This window comes from Pongo abelii, chromosome 7 (genome assembly GCF_028885655.2).
Source record: "Pongo abelii isolate AG06213 chromosome 7, NHGRI_mPonAbe1-v2.0_pri, whole genome shotgun sequence".
Lineage (NCBI taxonomy): Eukaryota > Metazoa > Chordata > Mammalia > Primates > Hominidae > Pongo > Pongo abelii.
In genome coordinates, this window is record NC_071992.2 from 81886347 (window position 1) to 81899472 (window position 13126).

The 13126-nt window shown below is 42.7% G+C and overlaps 1 protein-coding gene across 1 annotated transcript in view; it reads left to right on the forward strand.

Moving 5' to 3' along the window:
- Nucleotides 1-2028: 2028 nt before the first annotated feature.
- The window catches only part of SGK3 (serum/glucocorticoid regulated kinase family member 3), a gene marked incomplete at its 5' end in the record, with an annotated part of 86903 nt that continues 75805 nt past the window's right edge, over nt 2029-13126 (forward strand). The window contains 2 exon segments of the mRNA NM_001134072.1: nt 2029-2130; nt 4769-4901.

Here is a 13126-nt window from a genome sequence, read left to right on the forward strand (position 1 = left end):
GGATCAGATCAAATGCCCTGAGTTCTTTGAATCTGTTCTTTATACAGAGATGGCAGTGAAAATGGAAGAGTCATTGAAGAGACTCTAAAGGAGAAAGCCAAGGACCTGGTGACCAAACGTGAGGACTGAGAGGGAAGAGTCAAAGGTTTTGAGTTAGGGCAAGAATGATACAGTATTACCCCCTTATCCAAGTGGATACCTTCTAAAATTCCCAGTGGTTCCCTGAAACTGCAGATAGTACTGAACCCCATCTAAACTATGTTTTTTCCTATATATACATGCCTACAATAACATTTACTCTCTAAATTAGGCACAGTAAGAGATTAACTACCATAACTAATAATAAAATACAGCAATTATAACAATATGTCAGCATCACGACTCTTGTACTTTGGGGCTATCATGAAGTAAAATAAGGGTTCCTTGAACACAAGCACTGTGACACCTCTACAGCCGACTTGATGATGGAGATGCCTACTAAGAGACTAGCGGGTGGGTAGCATCTGCAGCATGGACAAACTGGACAGAGGGAGGCTTCACATTGAGGGTAGATGGAGTGGGATAGCGTGAGATTTTACACACTGCTCAGAACAGCACACCATTTAAAACTTATTGTTTATTTCTAGAATTTTCCATTTAATTTTTTCAGACTGTTGGTCAAAAAAAGAAAAGGGAAACTGTTGATAAGGGTATGTGTCGGGGACTGGTGTACTATTATTATTACAAACAGGAAAGTTGGAAGGGAGAGGTTGAATGAAGTGATGCCAGAGATCCCTGAAGCTTTTTCTAAAAATTCCCAATTTCTCTGAGTGGCTCCTGACTAGACAATACTTCCCTGCATCCTTTCCCCTCTCCTATGAGTTGAGCCTGGCAGGACAAACTTTAGAGTATGAGAGGGCATTTAGAGCCCATGAGGTCACCAGGCTAAATCCCCTCATTTTACTGATAAGCAAATTGAGGACTTCAGATATTGTGACTTCCCTTAAGGCTAGAGAGCTAGGCTGGCCTCTTGGCATTATTTTCTGAAATTTTTGTAATAAAGGTTACTGTATGTCAATCCTGCTTGCTGGCAAAGTGAGCCCTTTGTTTCCCTGCCATATTCATTAGTTATATTATTTTTATTTTAGAAACAGGGTCTTGCTATGAGGTCCAGGCTGGCCTAGAACTCCTGGGCTCAAGTGATCTTCCTGCCTCAGCCCCTGGAGTAGCTGGGACTGTAAGAACTGCGCCCTACTCGGTTATTGGCTTGATGCCTCAAGCCGTTTTTCACTGTCCAGACTCAGATGCATTAATAGTTAAAAAAAGTCGTTTCGAGGATTCCGGTTTTCCTTTATCTGTACACCCAGACGCAAACCTTAGAGTAGCACACTACGGACATTCATGCCAAACCCGGCCGCGTCTGCTCTCTCGTGATGCGCCTGAGCTGTTTGAAGGGAACGGGATTAACAATTTATGAAGGGAACGGGATTGATAACAATTTAAGCTCGGGGTGAGGATTCTTACTGGGAGCCGACTCCCCAATTTTTGAAGTAAAGGATGTGTGGTGGAGACTAGCTTCCTTTACTAGCTCCTCTGAATCCTTTCTTTGCTCCTCTGAATCCCATTCCCAATGACGTCTCATGCCTGGAGCCCTGAATTCGTGTGTGACTCCTACCCCGCCCGAGGAAAATGAGATTATGCCAGTGTCTTGAATGAGCGCGGTTGTTTTGAGATCTACACTTTAGCGGGAACCTGGGGAGAGTGCCTTCTCATTCCTTGCCCCCGCCCAAGGCTCTCTTCATCTTCCCCGTGGGGGTCCTCTCGTTTTCTGTCTCCCAAATGCTGGCTTCCCGTCTTTCCTCCCCCGCTTATTTACTTAAGGCCCTGGGGCTGCACCCCGCCGGCAGCTCCTTCGGGGGCGTGGCCGAAGAGCTCCGAGGGCGGGGCTGACCGAGCCCATATTCGGGCGTGGCCGGCGGTGATTGGTGAGGGCGGGGCCTGCCGCAGGGGGCGGGGCCTGCAGGTTTGGCCCCCGCAGGGAGCGCAGCTGGCGCCGCTGGGAGCTGGTGGCGCGGCGCAGGTCCCGGCCGAGTGTGGCGCAGCAGTGGCGACGCTTTCCGTTCGCCATGCGCCGGGGATGGGTCCCCGAAGGTAAGCGTGTGGCTCATCGAGCTTGCGCGAGGAACCCTTGGCGGAGAACAGCCCCGGCACTGCGCGGGCCAGGTGGCGGGACCCCGGGGGCGAGGGAGGCAGGTGTGGTGTGACGGGCCCCGGTGCCATTTCCGCGCCCATCAGGAGCGCGGGGGCGGGGCGCGCGGGCGGCCCCTCTTGTGAACCCCTGAGGAGACGCGGGCTCCACACTCGGGCGTGCTGCGACTTCGCAGCACTCATTCACTGCACTTGGTCCGAGACAGAAAACGTTTGAGTTGTTCCACACACACCCCCTCTAAATGTCGAGAAGCCCCAGGTACTGTCAAGTTTGTATATCCTTTAAAATATATTTATAGTTTGTGGTTCAGGACAGGAGGAGAAACCCGATAGTGAGCTTGCGGTGGGGCTTTACTTTTACTTTATGTTATTCAGTTTGTAAGGAAGGTGTAGTAGAAACGGGACTGTTACTTAAACATGGACAGCAGGGGTTACGGAGGGAGTGTATCTTGGAGATGAAGCACGCAGACTTTGGAGCTAAAATCATGGTTTTGAATCTACTTATTAACTGCGAAAACTTGGGCAATTTGCCTAACTTTTCTATGCCTTAGTATTAGCGTATGTAAAATGGGGATAATGATAGTTCCAACCATACAGCAGTTTTTGAAGATTAAATGAGTTAATACTTGGCTCATAGTCCACAATAAACTTTGGCTGTTTTCTTTATTATGCATTCAGTTGGGCATTAATCTCAAGAATTGTCATCACCGGAAAACCTACGTGTTTTCTTTCCTCAGAGCTGTTGCTGGAAATGCTTGGGGATTCCTTTGGAACAGTTTTCTTAGACCGAGTTCCACAAGAAAAGGTCTCTTACTTTTCTTTCGCTAGGGTTGTTACCTGATGTGATCATCCACCTTGTTCCAAATCACATCCACAGAAACCTCAAGTCTTGAAGCCTGTTCCAAAACAGGGATCAAAAAAGAGGCAGCGCCTTTAAGGTGAATGTAGCCTCATTTTAAGCACCAAGTTCAGGTGGGTTTGTTTAAGAGCAGTTCATATCGCTTTATACAGAACTTTTAAGTTGTGCTATTTTGGGTGGATGCTTATTTGTACTATTATTGCAAAACTAAGTAAACCAGAGCACCCCCAATACATAAATAAACATCATAGGAACCATAGCTTGCTGCAGGGAATCTCAGAATTGAAAGGAATCTGAAAAATCAGACCAGCTGGTCTTTACAGATGAGGATGAGGCCAAAGACTCAGAATCAATAAATGGCGGAGCTTAGGCTAGAATTCAGCTCTGCTGATCAACAAAGTATAAAATCAAATGATGATGTTATTTCTAGTTTTGATGATAGTTACTATCTTTATTTTTGACAGTTTTATGGTTCTGTGAATGGCTTTCCTCTCCACCAGTATCCTGCTTGGTAGCTTAATTGCATGATTCATAATCATTCTTCAGTACCTTTGATTTAAATCACAAGTCTCAAAGTTACTACATTAATTATTGCTTTGAGAACAAGATGATTGTCTTCTTAAGCTTTGTACAAACATGTTCTAATGTGCTTTGATTTTGTCCTTTTAAAATGCAGTCCTCTTCTCCCATGTAGGGAATGTAAACAGCCAGTATAAACAAATTGACCCACTAGGAAGTTTTTTATCGCTGTTTTATTGGTGAAGTTTTCTTGATTGGGTAGGATAGAGTCAGGAAGTGGAACCCTGAATGCTCACGGAAATAGGACTGGGTCCCAAAGAGATATGTCACAATGTGGCTGCTAACTTCAAAACCATTGTGGAGTGAAATTATTTTGAGCTACTGTTTTGTTAGTTGCTGACTCTTCCCCAACTTTTTGTATAGCTCACTCCTTCACCTCTGGGTGTTTGTTTAGATGTTCCCTTCCTATTTAAAATTGCATACAACACCACACTTACATATTGACCTATTGATTTACTTATTCATTATCTGTTGTCTGACACCAGAGCGTAAGTTCCATGTGGGTAAAGTTGTTTGCCAGTTGTGTTGACTGTTGTATCCTAAGTGCTTGGAAATAGTGCCTGGCACACAGAAGGTACCGAATTCATGGATCTGATGCAGACATTTCCAACAAGACTAGTAATTATTTACACCAATTCACTGTCATTTTGCCCTATTTTCCCCTCCCTCCATTTTATTTATTCCTAGTTACCCAGGAGTGAAATCTTGAGGCAATGTTAATTCTTTCTTTTACCTTTGTACCCCACATGCAAATAGCTACCACGTTATTTCATCTGTCGTTTTTTTTTGCAAACCTGCCTCTCCTGTTGTTGCCAAGCCCATTTCTTCATTCTCTTCCATCTAATTTGACACCTACAGCCCTGCAGTTCCCTTTTCAAGTGCCTTCACATCCTTACCTGCAGAATGAAATCCAGAGTGAAAAGCCTGACATTCAGAATTCCTACAATATGATTTCAAGCCCACTTTTACAGTCTGTATCTCCTATAGATGAAGAGAGTGAGTTCCAGTTTAGGTTTGTAAATATGACAGTAGAATAAGGCTTTAATGATGATGTCCTGTAAAATCCCAAAATGAGTGTTGCTTCATGACAGTTTCTCTTTCTGTTTTTATTGATGAGTTAATCTTTTTCTCCGATGTGGGCAGGGATTTCGACATAGTGGACTAGTGGCTGTTCCCTGTTTCTAGTGAGGACTTCTGCTGCCCTTTCTGTTTTGAATTCCTGTTCTTCAAAACCCCCCTCACATGCGGCCCCTGCCATCCCCTACCAAATATCTAGGTAAGTTCAGTTGGAAGTGGTTTTTTCTTCCTCTGAATGCTGGTGACTATCATAGAGAATTTAGCACAGTCTACTTTGAATTCGAAAGCTTCGGGCATTGGTCTTTTCTTTATTGCTTCATGTCCTGGAGGACAAGAAGCATGCACACACACATTTCAGTTTCTTTTAAAGGAAAAATAAGACCCACATCTGCTTATCTGCTTATCTGCTTCTTTTTTTTTCTTTTGTTACGGAGTCTCGCTTTGTTGCCCGGGCTGGAGGGCTGGAGTGCAGTGGTGGCGTGATCTCGGCACTCTGCAAGCTCCGCCTCCCGGGTTCACGCCATTCTCCTGCCTCAGCCTCCAGGGTACCTGGGACTACAGGCACCTGCCACCACGCCCGGCTAATTTTTTGTATTTTTAGTAGAGACGGGGTTTCACCGTGTTAGCCAGGATGGTCTCGATCTCCTGACCTCATGATCGCCCGCCTCAGCCTCCCAAAGTGTCGGGATTACAGGCGTGAGCCACCGCACCCAGCCACTTAACTGTTTTTTAAATAAACATGAACTTAAAATTATATCAAACAGACCTTTAAATCGTTAAATATTGAGCTTCAACAATTATTTCTACAGTATAGACAAATGAAGAAGATGACAAGGAAAAAGTCCGTACTAAGTAAAAAGATAGAAATGAAGACACTGAGGTCTGGATTTATAGAGGGGAGTGGGTGTAGGGAGAGCAGCATGTCCAATACGCATGTAGATGGACAGGCAGATGTTTTTAAAAGTACACAGTAAATTCAGGAAATCATCAGGAGAAGACAACTTTATTGAGCAATATCTGCAGCTTAGGATTTTGTGGAGTATTATTCCTAAAATATATTTTGTTTTTGTATTTCTAGACACATGTAATACTGTTTCTTTGCTTTGTTTCTATACTGGATAGGACTGAAGATTCTCTTTCTCTCTGGTCTGCAGAAAGTAATTTACTTTCTTTCCTTTCATTGTTTAATCTTAAAAAAAACTTCATACCTTTTTCCTGATAGTCTTGGATGTGTGGAGAAAGGTATATATGCCAGAAGTTTTTAGTCCTTCAGAAAAAGGTGGTAGATATGAGACACTTGAGTTTACTATTGTTGAAGTTTATAATTTTACTAAGTTTGATATCAGCATTTAACACATTTTGCTGAATTTTATATTACAAGCATATCCTTGCACATATTCCAGTTGAGTCAATGATTTTATTTTACTTGTGACTCAGATTAAAACTTGACTCGAGCTTGTGTAAATGTTTCTGTCACTTAATTTTATCTTTTCTCCTGTGGCCTTCCAAACCTCAACTGAAGTTTTTCCATTCTAGGGCATACATTAACTTATTTTCGTTGTTTTTGATTTCAGGTGCTTATAGATATAGGTCTAAATTTATTTTACCGTTCCTAGGATGAAGCAGCAGTTTCTATTGTTAGGTAGGGGGGAAATATATATATGTGTGTGTGTGTATATATATATATATATACACACACACACACTTTATACATTTTATACATGTATACATATATACATTTTATACATATATATGTATAAAATTAGGGCATATATATATATGCCCTGATTTTTGAAATGTTAAAATATTAAGGTAAAATTCTGCATGTTATCTTTATTAATAACATAGCCACTGTAAGGTCAGGATTTGAAATTAAGTAGTATAATTTAAATAAGTAATTGGGTGTAATTTTTGTGCTTTGGGAAATTTTTACTAATGTGATAATAGTTTTAGTGTCAGGAGAATTTTGAAAGCAAATATTTACTTGAGAGTAAAGTTTGCTTTATCACACTGCATAAGCATCTGTGTTTACCCTGAGTTCTCCTTGATTTTATAAAGCCTTAGTTAAGTGTGTTATCAGATAGAATCATTCATAAAAATAATAAAAAATGAGGGTACAGATGCTGATATACTCCCAGCACATGGTAAACACTACATAAATATCATTAAATAAGTAAATCTATATTTTTAGGGAGGATTTTATTAAGATATCATAGCATATTAGTACATGTAGTACTTGGAGTGATCCAGTGAAGAGGCAGAAATTGATAATTCAGGAGACTGATGAAGGAATAATGAGGCATTGGTCACTGAAGATCTCACTAGCACACTTTGGCAAGTTGGAATTTCTAAATGTCTCTCTCCACCTGTTGAATAAATCAATGAAAAGTTTTATTAGGGCCTTCTAAGTGCATGGCAGTCAATAAGTCACAGTTCCTACACCCTAGTCAGGGAGGCTGTCAATAAGCAACTGCAATCCTAGTTGCAATCCATAAATGCTGAAATGGAAATAAACAACATGATGAGGGAGGATTAACTTGGGGAGGGAGCACATTAAGGTGGCCATGAAATTTGTTGGAAGAAGTGACTTTTGAACAAGGCCTTGGTGTGAAGAGCTGATGAGAGTGTCCCAGACAGAGGGGCCACTGGTACAAGAGACGAGATGGGAGAGGGCTTGGAAGGTGTGCGAAATAGGAAAGAGGTTGTTCTGGTGTGAGTCTAGTGAACACAGAGGCGAGAGGCCCTGGTGGGTGCAGCTGGAGAGTTATGCAGAATAACATTAGGCCCTGTGGTGGATTGTAGACTGTCAGCAATAATCCACAGTTTGGATTTTATTCTAAGAGTGATGGGAAGCCGTGGAAAGGGGTTAAGCAAGGAGTGAAATTATCAGATTTACAGTGATAAAAATAAATTGGTCTGGCTACTGGGGAAAAAATGGATTGGAGGGAGTTTAGAATGGAAGCAGAGAGCAGGTTGGAGGTTCTCCCAAGAGACTCTGTGAGACATGATGGTGATTTTTGTGTTTGTGGGTTTTGTTTTGTTTTGTTGGGCCTGGACAATCTGAATTCTGCCAACCTCTTCAATTCAGAACCAGCTTGACCGCAGGCCCCATTACTCTGCCAGTCACCACAGCTCTCTAGGAATTGGCCTTGGGAGTGTTGTATGTTCACATCTGCCTGTAAGATATGCTTGGAGTGTGCCTACAAATGGAAAAGCTTGGGAGTTTTGGAATACAGCAGGCATTCTGGTGGTTGGGAACCCAAGATAGTGACCTTGGGAGGCTGAGAAGGATAAGACAGCCTTGCTGCCACTGCTACCATCTCTACCAGTCAGTTCTGGACCAAGTGGAGGGACATGGCATGGTTGGAGTAAATTTAGGGGCTTCCTCCTTATCCTAGTAGTATTTTGTTTTTTGTTTTTTAAAGAGACGGGGTCTAGCTCTGTCACTCGGGATGGGAGTACATTGGTGCAATCATAGCTCACTGCAGCCTCAAACTCCTGGCCTCAAGCTATCCTCCGGCCTCAGCCTCCCGAGTAGTTGAGATTAGAAGCATGAGCCACCATGCCTGGTTTATTTTAGCAGTTTTATCCTAGTGTGGAGAAAACAAAGGGCTGTCAGTGGTTACTTCCACTTCCTCACCGAGGCCCTTCTCTAAATGTCTGTAATAAAATGGAGCTGGCTCATGTGACTTTAGTTGAGGTTCTTGGACACGCTTCTCAAGTTGTTGGTGCACAACACTCTTCTTCAATATTATTTTAGTGCCAACATTGGCTATTTTGCATGTACTTTATTTTTAGTTCATATATCACTTTTATCAAGAATCGGATAAATAAAAGGTGCTTAAATAGAGATGTAGTAAACCTAGGAAAAACTGGGACAGCTTTGTGATTACAGAATGATGGAAAAATCAAAGATGGGGGTGGAGTGGGAATTAGAGGAAGGATGTATCAGTAAGGAAGGAAAACAGGAAAAGTTGTAACTGATTCATCATGTGATGTGTGAGGGGAGGGGAGAAGGCTACTATGTATCTTTCATTGGCAGAGCCTGTTGATTTTTTTTTTAAATCTGTTCTGCAGTGAATTTAATTTACAGATGTGACAAAGATGTCTTTTGTTTCTGTTGAAACATTTGGGATGTGTTTGGAGCCAGTATCCTGAGAGGCAGAAATAAACAGGTACAGATTATATATACTCTTACAGTACACTTTCAGTAAAGTAACCAGTTAGTTTGGGGTTAGAATTTGCTGGGAAGGTGCTTTTAATGTAATTTAAAATGAAACCTATTTATAGGGTCTATTCTCTTCTCAGAAATAGTCCGCATCCCAATTCCTTTTCTTATTTACTAGGTCATTTCCCCTTGCCACACCCAGGGTATGTGTATGGCTTTTTTTTTTTTTTTTAGACTTTTTTTTCATAGCTAAATTAGGAAAGTACAGAGTTCCCCATATATCTGTGCCGCCACACATGTACAGCACTCCCCATTGTCAATATCCCCCACCAGAGTGGTACATATGTTACAATCGGTGAACCTACGTTAACACATTGTAGTAACCCAAAAGCCATAGATTCCATTAGGGTTCACTCTTGGTGTTGTACATTCTGTGGGTTTGGACAAATGTATAATGACATGTGTCCATCATTATAGTGTCACAGAGTATTTTCACTGCCTTAAAAATCCTCTGCCTATTCATCGTTTCACCCTGTGCCCCAGCCCCTGGGAGCTGCTGATCTTTTTACTGTTTTCATAGTTTTGCCTTTTCTAGAATGTCATATAATTGGATTCTTGCAGTATGTAGCCTTTTCAGATTGGCTTCTTTCACATAGTGATACGCGTTTAAGGTTTCTCTACGTCTTGTTATGGCTGGATAGCTTATTTCTTTTTAGCACTGAAAAATATTTCATTGTCTGGATATACTATAGTGCATTAATCTATTCACCTATAGTAGGGTATCTTGGTTGCTTCCAAGTTTTGGCAATTATGAATAAAGTTGCTAGAGATATCCATTTACAGGTTTTTGTGTGCACGTAGTTTTTAGCTTCTTTGGGTAAATACCAAGGAGTGGAACTTCTGGATTGTATAGTAAGAATATGTTTAGTTTTGTAAGAAACTGCCAAACTGCCAGAGTGGCTGTACCATTTTGCATTCCTACCATCAATGAATGAGAGTTCCTGCTGTTCCCTATCCTCACCAACATTTGGTGTTGTCAGTGTTCTGGATTCTGACCATTTCTGAAAAGTATATAATGGTATCTCATTTTAATTTGCATTTCCTGGTGACATGATGTGGAATATACTTATTTGCATTTGCCATCTGTATATCTTCTTTGGTGAGGTGTCTGTTAAAGTATTGGGTCCATGTTTTAATCAGATTGTTTTCTTGTTGTTTAAAGAGTTTCTTGTGTATTTTAGATAACAGTCCTTTATTGGCTATATCTTCTGCAAATGTTTTCTTCCAGTCTGTGGTTTGTCTTCTCATTCTCTTCATGTTCTTTCATGGATTGTGCCTTTGGTGTAGTATTTGCAAAATCATTGCCATGCTCGTGGCCATCTAGTTTTTGTGTGTGTATGTGGTTTATTTTTATTTTTATTTTTGTTTTTTAAGATAGGGTCTTGCTCTGGCACCCGGCCTGGAGTGCAGTGATGCAATCTTGTCTCACTGCAACCTTCGCCTCCTGGGCTCAAGCGATTCTCCCACCTCAGCCTCCCGAGTAGCTGAGATTACAAGTGCATACCATCATGCTAGGCTAATTTTTTATTTTTTTATTTTTTTGGTAGAGATGAGGTCTTGCATATTGCCCAGGCTGGTCTTGAACTCTTGGACTCAAGCAGTCCTCCCATCTCAGACACCCCAAGTGATGGGATTAAAGGCCGAAGCATCGTGCCTTGCCATTTTCTAGATTTTCTGGTACATTATATTCTAGGAATTTTATAGTTTTGTTTTTTGTTGTCGTTGTTGGTTTGTTTGTTTGCTTTTTGAGACACAGTCTTGCTCTGTTGCCCAGGCTGGAGTGCAGTGGTGCAATCTCGAGGCTAACTGCAATCTCCACCTCTGCCTCTTGGGCTCAAGTGATCCTCTGGTCTCAGCCTCTCAAGTAGCCAGGACTACAGGTATGTGCCACCATGCCCGGCTAATTTTTAAATTTTTTTTGTGGGAGACAGGCTCTCACTATATTTCCCAGGCTGATATCGAACTCCTGGGCCCAAGGGATCCTGCCGCCTTAGCCTCCCAAAGTGCTGGGATTACAGGCGTCAGCCATCTCCCGGCCTACTTTTGCAATTTATGTGCATGGATTTTCTTTTGTAGCTTCCTTGATCAGCCCTGTTAGTGCCCTCCTTTAGGTGCCATTGTTTCTAAACACCCAGTACCCTGTTCCCCTGCTGAGGAAAACTTGTAGCTCTTCACAAGCCAAATTCCTTCCTTTTGGGACATGTTTGTTCTTATTTCCCTTTATGCCTTGGTGTGAATCACCAACTCACCCTCCTTGCTGTATTGGGTAAGAATGGGAAATGATACTTATGAGTGTATCTACCTTCTAATCTGAGTAGGGTCCTCTAGTCAATATCAAACAATCTTTATGATGGGTTAAGGAAATAGGGTTCAGAAATTTTATTTTTTAGAGGTAAAAGCAGAAGAATCTTTTGACTTTTTTTATAAAAAAAAATTTTTTTTTGGCTGTCCTGAAACAAAGATAGGCAAGACCCAAGGACAGTAAGTAGCATATAATAGACAAAAAAGATGGATACAATGATGAAGGAAAAAATCCTTTTTAGGAAAAGCTTTAATGTTCATCTATTTTAAGCAATATTTGGATCAGTAACATTTTAACATAACAAGAATTTGGGCAAGTTTTTATCATAGAGTTTCACCCATATTGCTATTTTTTTACAGACCCCAAACAAAAAAATTTTAAGTCTATGGATGCTTTTTTAAAAAAGATGAACTTTCCCCCTCCTTTTTTAAAAAAACTGTATCCTTGATAGTGTCTTTTCTTGTGTCCTCCTTATTTCATAATTAGTCCTTGGTTGTCATTGTGATGGGGCCAACACTCAGAGCCTGCTGTGTACCAAGCTCTCAGTTAGATGTTTACATGTGATGTTTTTCAAGAAAGGGAAGCCAGGCTCCTGACCAAGTGCTGTCCAGACTTTGACCCCTCCTGGTGGCAGAATCAGAAATCTGCTTTTCCTGTGCATGACTTTCTTTCTGTAACGCAGTTGCCTGGTGGATCCCTGGTGCTCTCTTCTCTGCAACTCTGTATCTCCAAAGATGATATAGAAAAGGATGCATGTGACAGCATAAGAAGTTGAGGGCTACGGTATGTGAGCTGGGCTCACATGAGAGTGCTTTTGTGTCCGGAATTGGTGGGTTCTTGGTCTCACTGACTTCAAGAATGAAGCCGCGGACCCTCGCGGTGAGTGTTACAGTTCTTAAGGTGGTGCGTCTGGAGTTCGTTCCTTCTGATGTTTGGATGTGTTCAGAGATTCTTCCTTCTGGTGGGTTCGTGGTCTCGCTGGCTCAGGAGTGAAGCTGCAGACCTTTGCAGTGAGTGTTACAGCTCTTAAGGCGGCGCGTCTGGAGTTGTTCGTTCCTCCCGGGGGGCTCGTGGTCTCGCTGGTTTCAGGAGTGAAGCTGCAGACTTTCGCGGTGAGTGTTATCGCTCATAAAAGCAGTGTGGACCCAAAGAGTGAGCAGTAGCAAGATTCATTGCAAAGAGCGAAAGAACAAAGCTTCCACAGTGTGGAAGGGGACCCTAGCGGGTTGCCACTGCTGGCTCAGGCAGCCTGCTTTTATTCTCTTATCTGGCCCCACCCACATCCTGCTGATTGGTAGAGCCGAGTAGTCTGTTTTGACGGCGCTGATTGGTGCCTTTACAATCCCTGAGCTAGACACAAAGGTTCTCCACGTCCACATCAGATTAGTTAGATACAGAGTATGGACACAAAGGTCCTCCAAGGCCCCACCAGAGGAGCTAGATACAGAGTGTTGATTGGTGCATTCACAAACCCTGAGCTAGACACAGGGTGCTGATTGGTGTGTTTACAAACCTTGAGCTAAACATAAAGGTTCTCCAAGGCCCCACCAGAGTAGCTAGATACAGAGTGTCCATTGGTGCACTCACAAACCCTGAGCTAGACACAGGGTGCTGATTGGTGTGTTTACAAACCTTGAGCTAGATACAGAGTGCCGATTGGTGTATTTACAATCCCTGAGCTAAACATAAAGGTTCTCCAAGGCCCCACCAGAGTCAGGAGCCCAGCTGGCTTCACCCAGTGGATCCCGCACCGGGGCTGCAGGTGGAGCTGCCTGCCAGTCCCAGTGCCGTGCACCCGCACTCCTCAGCCCTTGGGCGGTCGATGGGACTGGGCGCCGTGGAGCAGGGGGCAGCGCTCGTCGGGGAGGCTGGGGCTGCACAGGAACCCACGGAG